This window comes from Phyllobates terribilis, unplaced genomic scaffold, assembly GCF_046119375.1.
Source record: "Phyllobates terribilis strain yellow unplaced genomic scaffold, ASM4611937v1 Scaffold_5__5_contigs__length_657084704, whole genome shotgun sequence".
Taxonomy (NCBI): Eukaryota; Metazoa; Chordata; class Amphibia; order Anura; family Dendrobatidae; genus Phyllobates; species Phyllobates terribilis.
This window is the reverse complement of record NW_027362765.1, coordinates 653,040,351-653,054,582: the sequence shown is the minus strand read 5'-3', so window position 1 is coordinate 653,054,582 and position 14,232 is coordinate 653,040,351. Positions and strand designations below refer to the sequence as shown.

At 44.2% G+C, this 14,232-nt stretch overlaps 7 non-coding genes across 7 annotated transcripts; all 7 read left to right on the top strand.

Moving 5' to 3' along the window:
• Positions 1 to 400: 400 nt before the first annotated feature.
• LOC141150423 (U2 spliceosomal RNA) lies at positions 401 to 587 on the top strand. The gene has a single exon (XR_012246629.1). It is a non-coding gene; the product is annotated as a U2 spliceosomal RNA (small nuclear RNA).
• A 1,115-nt stretch (positions 588 to 1,702) lies between these two features.
• Positions 1,703 to 1,893, top strand: LOC141274987 (U2 spliceosomal RNA). Its single transcript, XR_012323246.1, has one exon. It is a non-coding gene; the product is annotated as a U2 spliceosomal RNA (small nuclear RNA).
• A 1,119-nt stretch (positions 1,894 to 3,012) lies between these two features.
• Positions 3,013 to 3,203, top strand: LOC141274986 (U2 spliceosomal RNA). The gene has a single exon (XR_012323245.1). It is a non-coding gene; the product is annotated as a U2 spliceosomal RNA (small nuclear RNA).
• A 1,115-nt stretch (positions 3,204 to 4,318) lies between these two features.
• On the top strand, positions 4,319 to 4,509 carry LOC141274984 (U2 spliceosomal RNA). Its single transcript, XR_012323243.1, has one exon. It is a non-coding gene; the product is annotated as a U2 spliceosomal RNA (small nuclear RNA).
• Positions 4,510 to 10,605: 6,096 nt separating this feature from the next.
• Positions 10,606 to 10,796, top strand: LOC141274983 (U2 spliceosomal RNA). Its single transcript, XR_012323242.1, has one exon. It is a non-coding gene; the product is annotated as a U2 spliceosomal RNA (small nuclear RNA).
• A 1,115-nt stretch (positions 10,797 to 11,911) lies between these two features.
• Positions 11,912 to 12,102, top strand: LOC141274982 (U2 spliceosomal RNA). The gene has a single exon (XR_012323241.1). It is a non-coding gene; the product is annotated as a U2 spliceosomal RNA (small nuclear RNA).
• Positions 12,103 to 13,217: 1,115 nt separating this feature from the next.
• On the top strand, positions 13,218 to 13,408 carry LOC141274981 (U2 spliceosomal RNA). Its single transcript, XR_012323240.1, has one exon. It is a non-coding gene; the product is annotated as a U2 spliceosomal RNA (small nuclear RNA).
• The last annotated feature ends 824 nt before the right edge of the window (positions 13,409 to 14,232 follow it).

The following is a 14,232-nucleotide window of genomic DNA, read 5'->3' as shown; positions in this document are numbered from 1 at the left end:
TCCCCCTACTGGAAAGGGTGGCAGACCTCAAGGACTTTACATATAAAACTGTGCTATACGGACTTATGGAATGCCCCACAATGGACCAGTACACAATGGCTTGGAAGACAGTGAACTGCGCCAAGTCATCTCTCTGGAAAGCGCGCAACATTGCTATTTTTAAACAAGATGTTTTATCAGTGAATGATGTTTTAAGTTTATGTTTATGTGAAATGTATACTTATTATTTAATTGACAAAAAGAAGAATGTACATATTTCCAAAAAATGGCTTGTTGACCAATGGAACCTAATTATTTAAAATCTTTGTATTTTTTTGTTTTGTAAATTTCATTTGTCTTTTAACGTTTGGTATTTGTGTAATTATGCTTGTAAATTGTTAAAGTTTTAATAAACGGTTTTATCCCTCTGCAGGGGATAGCCAAATTAAAAAAAATCTGTTCTTATCAGTTTAATATCTGATACGTCCCCTATCTGGGGACCATATATTAAATGGATTTTTAGAACAGGGAGATGGAAAAAGAGCTTGCTCTGTCCACTCCACGCATTGACCTGGTATTGCAGTATCTCCAGGACCGGTGCACCCCTTCTTTAATGCAGTTTCTAAAATCAGAAAGAATTGAATTCAATGTTTTTTGTTCATTTTGCTTGTTTGTCGGATTTTGGGATGGACTCTTTGGCTTTGCTTTTCTTCTCCTCATTGGATTTTTCATGTTCAAAGTTGCAGAAGCCAGATTACAAGCTCATTTTGGTTCAACTTCAGCAACTGTGCATTGCATTGCCATGTAATGTGATGCAATGCTATCTTTCTAGCTCTCCCTTTTTACTTCCTTTTGGATAAACAGACATATTAGGCAAGCATTTTGGAGCTTTCACCTAAATAACTACAGGTGGTGAGATAAGCTGCACAATATAATTGACCTTTCAGTATATTGTTGCACACACACCATCTATTTAGCAAATGCCCTTGTTATCAACAGCAGCCTTTTAAACTCACCTGAGCTAACAGGTATGTGCGCTGGTTACTCTGCTGCGCTTAAAATTTCTTTTTTGGTTTGCTACAATGCCTTTTCTGAAACGTTGTCTCCCTCTGCTGGAACACTGACTTCTTTCATTTAATGCCTGCAGACTATAAAAGAGAACCCAACCCAAAAAGTTTGGTTGATTAGTCTGTGGCATTCTGTTAAACTGTTGCTTATGGCGGTCTCTGTGAGCTTCTCAGCGACATTCAGCCAGCCAGGTATCCTGCCTGCAGTAGATGGAATGTGGCAATGGAACGCTGGCTGCGCGTGTCATAATAGGCTCTGAGCCTTTATATACCTGTGCACAGCAGCAGCCACCTTCAGTCTGCTGCTGGACAGCCAGCAGCAGCAGCAGCAGGAGAGGTATGTAATCAGGAGCCCTCCTGCTAAGGGTAGACAGCTGCTCGTTCCACCCCACCCCCCGCCTTAATTGGTTCTCCTCCCTTCCAACGGTGTTGAGGCGGGTGGGAACAGCAGGGGGTGAAGGTGCTGTGTTTAAAGAGGTGGAGTTATGCAGATCTAAAACGCGTGGATTGCAGCAGCAGCAAGCCGAAAAGTGCAGGCATGTAAGGGATCTAGAGGTTGACAACATGTCTTCTTAACGGGAGTCCAGGAGCTCATCCCCACAAATGGACTTTTCAGGATCCTTGGGTGGCTCCGTAGTTTGAAACCAATTCTGGTTATCGCTTCTCGGCCTTTTGGCTAAGATCAAGTGTAGTATCTGTTCTTATCAGTTTAATATCTGATACGTCCCCTATCTGGGGACCATATATTAAATGGATTTTTAGAACAGGGAGATGGAAAAAGAGCTTGCTCTGTCCACTCCACGCATTGACCTGGTATTGCAGTATCTCCAGGACCGGTGCACCCCTTCTTTAATGCAGTTTCTAAAATCAGAAAGAATTGAATTCAATGTTTTTTGTTCATTTTGCTTGTTTGTCGGATTTTGGGATGGACTCTTTGGCTTTGCTTTTCTTCTCCTCATTGGATTTTTCATGTTCAAAGTTGCAGAAGCCAGATTACAAGCTCATTTTGGTTCAACTTCAGCAACTGTGCATTGCATTGCCATGTAATGTGATGCAATGCTATCTTTCTAGCTCTCCCTTTTTACTTCCTTTTGGATAAACAGACATATTAGGCAAGCATTTTGGAGCTTTCACCTAAATAACTACAGGTGGTGAGATAAGCTGCACAATATAATTGACCTTTCAGTATATTGTTGCACACACACCATCTATTTAGCAAATGCCCTTGTTATCAACAGCAGCCTTTTAAACTCACCTGAGCTAACAGGTATGTGCGCTGGTTACTCTGCTGCGCTTAAAATTTCTTTTTTGGTTTGCTACAATGCCTTTTCTGAAACGTTGTCTCCTTCTGCTGGAACACTGACTTCTTTCATTTAATGCCTGCAGACTATAAAAGAGAACCCAACCCAAAAAGTTTGGTTGATTAGTCTGTGGCATTCTGTTAAACTGTTGCTTATGGCGGTCTCTGTGAGCTTCTCAGCGACATTCAGCCAGCCAGGTATCCTGCCTGCAGTAGATGGAATGTGGCAATGGAACGCTGGCTGCGCGTGTCATAATAGGCTCTGAGCCTTTATATACCTGTGCACAGCAGCAGCCACCTTCAGTCTGCTGCTGGACAGCCAGCAGCAGCAGCAGCAGGAGAGGTTTGTAATCAGGAGCCCTCCTGCTAAGGGTAGACAGCTGCTCGTTCCACCCCCCCCCCCCCCCGCCTTAATTGGTTCTCCTCCCTTCCAACGGTGTTGAGGCGGGTGGGAACAGCAGGGGGTGAAGGTGCTGTGTTTAAAGAGGTGGAGTTATGCAGATCTAAAACGCGTGGATTGCAGCAGCAGCAAGCCGAAAAGTGCAGGCATGTAAGGGATCTAGAGGTTGACAACATGTCTTCTTAACGGGAGTCCAGGAGCTCATCTCCACAAATGGACTTTTCAGGATCCTTGGGTGGCTCCGTAGTTTGAAACCAATTCTGGTTATCGCTTCTCGGCCTTTTGGCTAAGATCAAGTGTAGTATCTGTTCTTATCAGTTTAATATCTGATACGTCCCCTATCTGGGGACCATATATTAAATGGATTTTTAGAACAGGGAGATGGAAAAAGAGCTTGCTCTGTCCACTCCACGCATTGACCTGGTATTGCAGTATCTCCAGGACCGGTGCACCCCTTCTTTAATGCAGTTTCTAAAATCAGAAAGAATTGAATTCAATGTTTTTTGTTCATTTTGCTTGTTTGTCGGATTTTGGGATGGACTCTTTGGCTTTGCTTTTCTTCTCCTCATTGGATTTTTCATGTTCAAAGTTGCAGAAGCCAGATTACAAGCTCATTTTGGTTCAACTTCAGCAACTGTGCATTGCATTGCCATGTAATGTGATGCAATGCTATCTTTCTAGCTCTCCCTTTTTACTTCCTTTTGGATAAACAGACATATTAGGCAAGCATTTTGGAGCTTTCACCTAAATAACTACAGGTGGTGAGATAAGCTGCACAATATAATTGACCTTTCAGTATATTGTTGCACACACACCATCTATTTAGCAAATGCCCTTGTTATCAACAGCAGCCTTTTAAACTCACCTGAGCTAACAGGTATGTGCGCTGGTTACTCTGCTGCGCTTAAAATTTCTTTTTTGGTTTGCTACAATGCCTTTTCTGAAACGTTGTCTCCTTCTGCTGGAACACTGACTTCTTTCATTTAATGCCTGCAGACTATAAAAGAGAACCCAACCCAAAAAGTTTGGTTGATTAGTCTGTGGCATTCTGTTAAACTGTTGCTTATGGCGGTCTCTGTGAGCTTCTCAGCGACATTCAGCCAGCCAGGTATCCTGCCTGCAGTAGATGGAATGTGGCAATGGAACGCTGGCTGCGCGTGTCATAATAGGCTCTGAGCCTTTATATACCTGTGCACAGCAGCAGCCACCTTCAGTCTGCTGCTGGACAGCCAGCAGCAGCAGCAGCAGGAGAGGTATGTAATCAGGAGCCCTCCTGCTAAGGGTAGACAGCTGCTCGTTCCACCCCACCCCCCGCCTTAATTGGTTCTCCTCCCTTCCAACGGTGTTGAGGCGGGTGGGAACAGCAGGGGGTGAAGGTGCTGTGTTTAAAGAGGTGGAGTTATGCAGATCTAAAACGCGTGGATTGCAGCAGCAGCAAGCTGAAAAGTGCAGGCATGTAAGGGATCTAGAGGTTGACAACATGTCTTCTTAACGGGAGTCCAGGAGCTCATCTCCACAAATGGACTTTTCAGGATCCTTGGGTGGCTCCGTAGTTTGAAACCAATTCTGGTTATCGCTTCTCGGCCTTTTGGCTAAGATCAAGTGTAGTATCTGTTCTTATCAGTTTAATATCTGATACGTCCCCTATCTGGGGACCATATATTAAATGGATTTTTAGAACAGGGAGATGGAAAAAGAGCTTGCTCTGTCCACTCCACGCATTGACCTGGTATTGCAGTATCTCCAGGACCGGTGCACCCCTTCTTTAATGCAGTTTCTAAAATCAGAAAGAATTGAATTCAATGTTTTTTGTTCATTTTGCTTGTTTGTCGGATTTTGGGATGGACTCTTTGGCTTTGCTTTTCTTCTCCTCATTGGATTTTTCATGTTCAAAGTTGCAGAAGCCAGATTACAAGCTCATTTTGGTTCAACTTCAGCAACTGTGCATTGCATTGCCATGTAATGTGATGCAATGCTATCTTTCTAGCTCTCCCTTTTTACTTCCTTTTGGATAAACAGACATATTAGGCAAGCATTTTGGAGCTTTCACCTAAATAACTACAGGTGGTGAGATAAGCTGCACAATATAATTGACCTTTCAGTATATTGTTGCACACACACCATCTATTTAGCAAATGCCCTTGTTATCAACAGCAGCCTTTTAAACTCACCTGAGCTAACAGGTATGTGCGCTGGTTACTCTGCTGCGCTTAAAATTTCTTTTTTGGTTTGCTACAATGCCTTTTCTGAAACGTTGTCTCCTTCTGCTGGAACACTGACTTCTTTCATTTAATGCCTGCAGACTATAAAAGAGAACCCAACCCAAAAAGTTTGGTTGATTAGTCTGTGGCATTCTGTTAAACTGTTGCTTATGGCGGTCTCTGTGAGCTTCTCAGCGACATTCAGCCAGCCAGGTATCCTGCCTGCTGTTATGTTCTGCTACCAAAGCTAAGGAAAGAGAGGAGATCTGTCCCTACTATAAGACTCAGCTGAATCCCTACGATGTAACAGGGAACCTGATCCTGCGATCAGACCTGCTAAAGTCCTAATCTAGTCTGTACGGAGACCTATAGATTTGGGGAGGGAATCCCTACAAGTACTAAGGACTGGGAGGAATATGGGACACCTCCTAACAGAAATAGCAGCAGAAAGACGAACAAACAAAATAGATAGAACCTAGAGGTCCGTAGACCAAGCAAACTAACAGAGTAAGATACAGAGCACAGGCTAGCTAGAAAGTAGATATACAATGAAGTCCAGCAAAGCCAGAAGGGCGGAGCAGGATTAAATAGGCCAACAAGGTCATGTGACCAGCAAAGGAAAAAAAACCTAACAGCAAGGTTCTAACAGTACCCCCCCTTCTAAGAGGATCCTCCGGATCCCCTAGGACCAGGCTTATCAGGAAATCTCCTGTGAAACGCTCTGATAAGTCTGGACGCGGAAACATCATCTGACCTCACCCAAGAGTTATCCTCGGGTCCGAAACCTTTCCAGGCCACAAGATACTGCAAACTACCTCTATACCGTCTAGAGTCAAGGATGCGAGAAATTTCATATTCCCCGTCCTCCACCACCGGAGGAACAGAGGCAGAGGCGTCACCATCCGACACAACAGCTTTTTTTAACAGAGAGACATGAAAGACCGGATTAATTCTCCAGGAGGTAGGAACCTCCAACCTAACAGCAGATTGGTTGACAACCTGAAGCACCTTAAAGGGCCCTACAAACTTGGGACCCAATTTCTTAGAAGGAATCCTCAACCGCAGATTCCTAGAGGACAACCAAACCATGTCACCAACAGCGAACAAAACCTCCTGTCGTTTCCTATCAAAGTAGTCTTTAGATTTTCTGTTGGCCTCCTGAAGATTACCACGCACATCCGTCCAAACTCTTTCCAAATCACCGGAAAAATTCTCCTCCTCAGGCACGGCAGATCCCAACTTGGAGAACGACCCAAACGACGGATGTCTCCCAGAACAACAAAAAAAAGGCGAACAACCAGCAGAAGAAGATGTATGATTGTTCAGAGCAAATTCGGCAAGTGGCAGAAACTCAGACCACCCCTCTTGATTGTCTGCCACAAAACAACGCAAGAACTGCTCAACATCCTGGTTTTTCCTTTCTGTCTGGCCATTAGATTCAGGATGATATCCAGACGAAAACGACAAATGAATTCCCAACCTGTCACAAAAGGCACGCCAAAAACGAGCCACGAACTGAGGACCCCTATCAGAAACAATGTCAGTAGGAACGCCATGAAGTCTGACAATTTCCTTGACAAAGGCCTTAGCGAGAGTTTTAGCGCAGGGCAGTTTGACGAAGGGAACCAAGTGACACATCTTGCTAAAACGGTCCACGACCACCCAGATGACAGTAAAACCCTCAGAGGGGGGAAGGTCAGTTATAAAGTCCATAGCCAAATGTGTCCAAGGAGCACTGGGGACCTCCAAAGGACAAAGCAACCCCGCAGCAGGAGTATGTGAGGACTTAGATCTAGCACATATAGTACATTGGCGCACCCACTTAATGACTTCCTTCTGCCATCCAGGCCACCAAAAACTGCGACCCACCAGTCTCTTGGTCTCAGAGATTCCGGGATGACCTGCCAACCGAGATTCGTGACACTCAACAAACAAATCTCTCCTAAAGGTCCCAGGCACAAACAACCTCCCATGAGGAGTGTTAGATGGGGCATTCTCCTGAGCTTTAAGAATCTCATCTTCCAAAACGGAGTCTAAAGCAGCTATCACAACACCTTCTTGTAAAATGTTTTCCTCTTTCTCAGCACCGACTATGGGAGAAAAACTGCGAGACAAGGCATCCGCCTTAACATTCTTAGTACCAGGGATGTAAGTAACGGAGAAATTAAACCGCGAGAAAAACAGTGCCCACCTAGCCTGACGGGCATTCAGGCGCTTGGCAGCGTCAAGATATATCAGATTTTTATGATCCGTAAGAACCTGAACGGGAAATTCCGCACCTTCCAAGAAGTGGCGCCAGTGTTCAAATGCGAGTTTAATAGCCAATAATTCCCGATTACCAATATCGTAATTCAATTCAGTCTCCGAAAATTTTTTTGAAAAAAATGCACAGGGATGTAATCCATCCCCGTTATCCTGAGACAATACTGCGCCAACTCCCACAGAGGAAGCATCAACCTCAACCAAAAACGGCCTAGTAACATCAGGCTGCATAAGGATGGGAGCAGAGGTGAACCTCTCCTTGAGATACACAAAAGCTTCAATGGCCTCAGAAGACCACTGAACCGCATCAGCACCTTTCCTGGTGAGATCAGTCAGAGGTTTGACAATACTAGAAAAATTTTTTATGAATTTTCTATAGTAATTGGCGAAACCCAAAAACCTCTGTATTGATTTCAAACCAATAGGCCTAGGCCATTCCTGCACAGCCTGAACCTTAACCGGATCCATCTCAAAACCTTTGCTGGAGATAATGTAGCCCAAAAAACTAATTCTCTGTACAGCGAACTCACATTTCTCCAGCTTAGCAAAAAGCGAATTGTCCATTAATAACTGTAATACCTCACGCACGCTCCGCCAATGAGACTCCAGATCTGGCGAATAAATCAAAATGTCATCCAAATACACAACCACATTTTTACCGATCAAAGGTCTAAGGATGTCATTAATCAGATTCTGAAAAAATGCAGGAGCATTAGTAAGACCAAAAGGCATAACCAGATTCTCAAAATGACCCACAGGAGTGTTAAAAGCAGTCTTCCATTCATCACCCTCCTTCATGCGCAACAGATTGTATGCCCCCTTAAGGTCAATTTTAGAGAACCACTTGGCCCCCAATAACTGGTTAAACAGATCAGGAATCAATGGCAGTGGGTAAGGATTGCGTACCGTAATTTTGTTAATCTCACGAAAATCCAGACAAGGACGTAAACCACCGTCCTTTTTTTTTACAAAAAAAAATCCAACCGCCACAGGAGACTTAGAGGGCCTAATGTGACCGGCGGCCAAACTTGTCTGTATGTATTCCTCCAAAGCCTTCCTCTCAGGAATAGTAAGGTTAAATAAACGACTTTTAGGAAGAGTCGCTCCAGGGACAAATTCAATAGAACAATCATAGTCTCTATGGGGAGGCAAAACCTGCGATTCTTTCTCAGAAAAAACTCTCCAAAAATCCTGAATAGGAACAGGCAATTCTCCCCTATCCAAAGCTGCAATACGCCCGTTACAACACTTGTCATAACATTTATGGCTCCAGGATTTAATTTCACTGGTAGACCAATCCAGTACAGGATTGTGAAATTTTAACCAGGGCAAACCCAATATTACTGGAGAAGGCAAGTTATTCAACACTACCAAATCCAATTTCTCATGGTGAACACCATTAATAGTGAGAGGAAATTCACTGACCTTGAGAGTAATATTCTTCAAAGGGGAGCCATCCACAGAAACCACAGCAATGGGGGATGATAAAGGTTCAGGTTTTAAATTGAGTTTTTCCACGAATCCCCCATCAATAACATTCAGTGTAGACCCGCAATCAACAAACACCCGAAATTCCATTAATTTTTCCTGAGCAATCGTGGAAGCAGCTAAAAATATACCCTTGGAATTTAAACAGGCAATACGGGCGTGACTGACCATTTTTTTTTCTTTCTTCATACGAAGCTCACAGCCTTTAATCAAATGACCAGACTTTCCACAATAGAAACACAAGCCTTCTGAAAAACGACGGTGTTTTTCTTGAGAGCGAGGTGCCACCGATCCAATCTCCATCGGTTCACCACTGTTAGTACACACATTATCATAACCAGAAACTGACATAGCAGAGGATTTGCTCTCATTAACCCTAGCACGCAGTCTTCTGTCCACCCGTATAGCTAATTGCATAGCCTGTTGCAAATCCTCAGGTGTAGGATAAGCAATTAGCAGGTCTTTAACCTTTTCACTGAGCCCAGCAAGAAATAGACTTTTCAGAGCAGAATCGTTCCACCCTGTTTGAGTGGACCAACGACGAAAATGTGTACAATATTTTTCCATATTACCTGATCCTTGTTTTAAACGTCTCAACTCAGTCTCAGCTGATGCCACACGGTCAGGATCATCATATAATAGTCCTAAAGCAGAAAAAAAGCTATCCACTGATCTGAAGCATGTATCACTAGGTTGCAAAGAAAAGGCCCACTCCTGAGGCTCTTTGCGCAAAAGTGACATTATGAACCCTACGCGCTGGGATTCATCCCCAGAGGACTTGGGTCTCAAACGAAAATACAATAAGCAAGCATTTTTAAATGAAAAAAAATTCTCGATGTTCACCAAAAAATAAATCCGGCAAACATACCTTAGGCTCCAAGAAATATGCTCCAGGACAGTTACTCACGTGCTGACGGAGCTCGGCCACTTCCAGAGAGAGTCCCTGCAGGTGTTTAGCCAAATCCTGAACCGACACCATGATGGAACAAAAAAAAAATCTTTCCTTAGAGAATTTACAGGCTGGACTTACTGTTATGTTCTGCTACCAAAGCTAAGGAAAGAGAGGAGATCTGTCCCTACTATAAGACTCAGCTGAATCCCTACGATGTAACAGGGAACCTGATCCTGCGATCAGACCTGCTAAAGTCCTAATCTAGTCTGTACGGAGACCTATAGATTTGGGGAGGGAATCCCTACAAGTACTAAGGACTGGGAGGAATATGGGACACCTCCTAACAGAAATAGCAGCAGAAAGACGAACAAACAAAATAGATAGAACCTAGAGGTCCGTAGACCAAGCAAACTAACAGAGTAAGATACAGAGCACAGGCTAGCTAGAAAGTAGATATACAATGAAGTCCAGCAAAGCCAGAAGGGCGGAGCAGGATTAAATAGGCCAACAAGGTCATGTGACCAGCAAAGGAAAAAAAACCTAACAGCAAGGTTCTAACACCTGCAGTAGATGGAATGTGGCAATGGAACGCTGGCTGCGCGTGTCATAATAGGCTCTGAGCCTTTATATACCTGTGCACAGCAGCAGCCACCTTCAGTCTGCTGCTGGACAGCCAGCAGCAGCAGCAGCAGGAGAGGTATGTAATCAGGAGCCCTCCTGCTAAGGGTAGACAGCTGCTCGTTCCACCCCACCCCCCGCCTTAATTGGTTCTCCTCCCTTCCAACGGTGTTGAGGCGGGTGGGAACAGCAGGGGGTGAAGGTGCTGTGTTTAAAGAGGTGGAGTTATGCAGATCTAAAACGCGTGGATTGCAGCAGCAGCAAGCCGAAAAGTGCAGGCATGTAAGGGATCTAGAGGTTGACAACATGTCTTCTTAACGGGAGTCCAGGAGCTCATCTCCACAAATGGACTTTTCAGGATCCTTGGGTGGCTCCGTAGTTTGAAACCAATTCTGGTTATCGCTTCTCGGCCTTTTGGCTAAGATCAAGTGTAGTATCTGTTCTTATCAGTTTAATATCTGATACGTCCCCTATCTGGGGACCATATATTAAATGGATTTTTAGAACAGGGAGATGGAAAAAGAGCTTGCTCTGTCCACTCCACGCATTGACCTGGTATTGCAGTATCTCCAGGACCGGTGCACCCCTTCTTTAATGCAGTTTCTAAAATCAGAAAGAATTGAATTCAATGTTTTTTGTTCATTTTGCTTGTTTGTCGGATTTTGGGATGGACTCTTTGGCTTTGCTTTTCTTCTCCTCATTGGATTTTTCATGTTCAAAGTTGCAGAAGCCAGATTACAAGCTCATTTTGGTTCAACTTCAGCAACTGTGCATTGCATTGCCATGTAATGTGATGCAATGCTATCTTTCTAGCTCTCCCTTTTTACTTCCTTTTGGATAAACAGACATATTAGGCAAGCATTTTGGAGCTTTCACCTAAATAACTACAGGTGGTGAGATAAGCTGCACAATTTAATTGACCTTTCAGTATATTGTTGCACACACACCATCTATTTAGCAAATGCCCTTGTTATCAACAGCAGCCTTTTAAACTCACCTGAGCTAACAGGTATGTGCGCTGGTTACTCTGCTGCGCTTAAAATTTCTTTTTTGGTTTGCTACAATGCCTTTTCTGAAACGTTGTCTCCTTCTGCTGGAACACTGACTTCTTTCATTTAATGCCTGCAGACTATAAAAGAGAACCCAACCCAAAAAGTTTGGTTGATTAGTCTGTGGCATTCTGTTAAACTGTTGCTTATGGCGGTCTCTGTGAGCTTCTCAGCGACATTCAGCCAGCCAGGTATCCTGCCTGCAGTAGATGGAATGTGGCAATGGAACGCTGGCTGCGCGTGTCATAATAGGCTCTGAGCCTTTATATACCTGTGCACAGCAGCAGCCACCTTCAGTCTGCTGCTGGACAGCCAGCAGCAGCAGCAGCAGGAGAGGTTTGTAATCAGGAGCCCTCCTGCTAAGGGTAGACAGCTGCTCGTTCCACCCCCCCCCCCGCCTTAATTGGTTCTCCTCCCTTCCAACGGTGTTGAGGCGGGTGGGAACAGCAGGGGGTGAAGGTGCTGTGTTTAAAGAGGTGGAGTTATGCAGATCTAAAACGCGTGGATTGCAGCAGCAGCAAGCCGAAAAGTGCAGGCATGTAAGGGATCTAGAGGTTGACAACATGTCTTCTTAACGGGAGTCCAGGAGCTCATCTCCACAAATGGACTTTTCAGGATCCTTGGGTGGCTCCGTAGTTTGAAACCAATTCTGGTTATCGCTTCTCGGCCTTTTGGCTAAGATCAAGTGTAGTATCTGTTCTTATCAGTTTAATATCTGATACGTCCCCTATCTGGGGACCATATATTAAATGGATTTTTAGAACAGGGAGATGGAAAAAGAGCTTGCTCTGTCCACTCCACGCATTGACCTGGTATTGCAGTATCTCCAGGACCGGTGCACCCCTTCTTTAATGCAGTTTCTAAAATCAGAAAGAATTGAATTCAATGTTTTTTGTTCATTTTGCTTGTTTGTCGGATTTTGGGATGGACTCTTTGGCTTTGCTTTTCTCCTCCTCATTGGATTTTTCATGTTCAAAGTTGCAGAAGCCAGATTACAAGCTCATTTTGGTTCAACTTCAGCAACTGTGCATTGCATTGCCATGTAATGTGATGCAATGCTATCTTTCTAGCTCTCCCTTTTTACTTCCTTTTGGATAAACAGACATATTAGGCAAGCATTTTGGAGCTTTCACCTAAATAACTACAGGTGGTGAGATAAGCTGCACAATATAATTGACCTTTCAGTATATTGTTGCACACACACCATCTATTTAGCAAATGCCCTTGTTATCAACAGCAGCCTTTTAAACTCACCTGAGCTAACAGGTATGTGCGCTGGTTACTCTGCTGCGCTTAAAATTTCTTTTTTGGTTTGCTACAATGCCTTTTCTGAAACGTTGTCTCCTTCTGCTGGAACACTGACTTCTTTCATTTAATGCCTGCAGACTATAAAAGAGAACCCAACCCAAAAAGTTTGGTTGATTAGTCTGTGGCATTCTGTTAAACTGTTGCTTATGGCGGTCTCTGTGAGCTTCTCAGCGACATTCAGCCAGCCAGGTATCCTGCCTGCAGTAGATGGAATGTGGCAATGAAACGCTGGCTGCGCGTGTCATAATAGGCTCTGAGCCTTTATATACCTGTGCACAGCAGCAGCCACCTTCAGTCTGCTGCTGGACAGCCAGCAGCAGCAGCAGCAGGAGAGGTATGTAATCAGGAGCCCTCCTGCTAAGGGTAGACAGCTGCTCGTTCCACCCCACCCCCCGCCTTAATTGGTTCTCCTCCCTTCCAACGGTGTTGAGGCGGGTGGGAACAGCAGGGGGTGAAGGTGCTGTGTTTAAAGAGGTGGAGTTATGCAGATCTAAAACGCGTGGATTGCAGCAGCAGCAAGCCGAAAAGTGCAGGCATGTAAGGGATCTAGAGGTTGACAACATGTCTTCTTAACGGGAGTCCAGGAGCTCATCTCCACAAATGGACTTTTCAGGATCCTTGGGTGGCTCCGTAGTTTGAAACCAATTCTGGTTATCGCTTCTCGGCCTTTTGGCTAAGATCAAGTGTAGTATCTGTTCTTATCAGTTTAATATCTGATACGTCCCCTATCTGGGGACCATATATTAAATGGATTTTTAGAACAGGGAGATGGAAAAAGAGCTTGCTCTGTCCACTCCACGCATTGACCTGGTATTGCAGTATCTCCAGGACCGGTGCACCCCTTCTTTAATGCAGTTTCTAAAATCAGAAAGAATTGAATTCAATGTTTTTTGTTCATTTTGCTTGTTTGTCGGATTTTGGGATGGACTCTTTGGCTTTGCTTTTCTTCTCCTCATTGGATTTTTCATGTTCAAAGTTGCAGAAGCCAGATTACAAGCTCATTTTGGTTCAACTTCAGCAACTGTGCATTGCATTGCCATGTAATGTGATGCAATGCTATCTTTCTAGCTCTCCCTTTTTACTTCCTTTTGGATAAACAGACATATTAGGCAAGCATTTTGGAGCTTTCACCTAAATAACTACAGGTGGTGAGATAAGCTGCACAATATAATTGACCTTTCAGTATATTGTTGCACACACACCATCTATTTAGCAAATGCCCTTGTTATCAACAGCAGCCTTTTAAACTCACCTGAGCTAACAGGTATGTGCGCTGGTTACTCTGCTGCGCTTAAAATTTCTTTTTTGGTTTGCTACAATGCCTTTTCTGAAACGTTGTCTCCTTCTGCTGGAACACTGACTTCTTTCATTTAATGCCTGCAGACTATAAAAGAGAACCCAACCCAAAAAGTTTGGTTGATTAGTCTGTGGCATTCTGTTAAACTGTTGCTTATGGCGGTCTCTGTGAGCTTCTCAGCGACATTCAGCCAGCCAGGTATCCTGCCTGCAGTAGATGGAATGTGGCAATGAAACGCTGGCTGCGCGTGTCATAATAGGCTCTGAGCCTTTATATACCTGTGCACAGCAGCAGCCACCTTCAGTCTGCTGCTGGACAGCCAGCAGCAGCAGCAGCAGGAGAGGTATGTAATCAGGAGCCCTCCTGCTAAG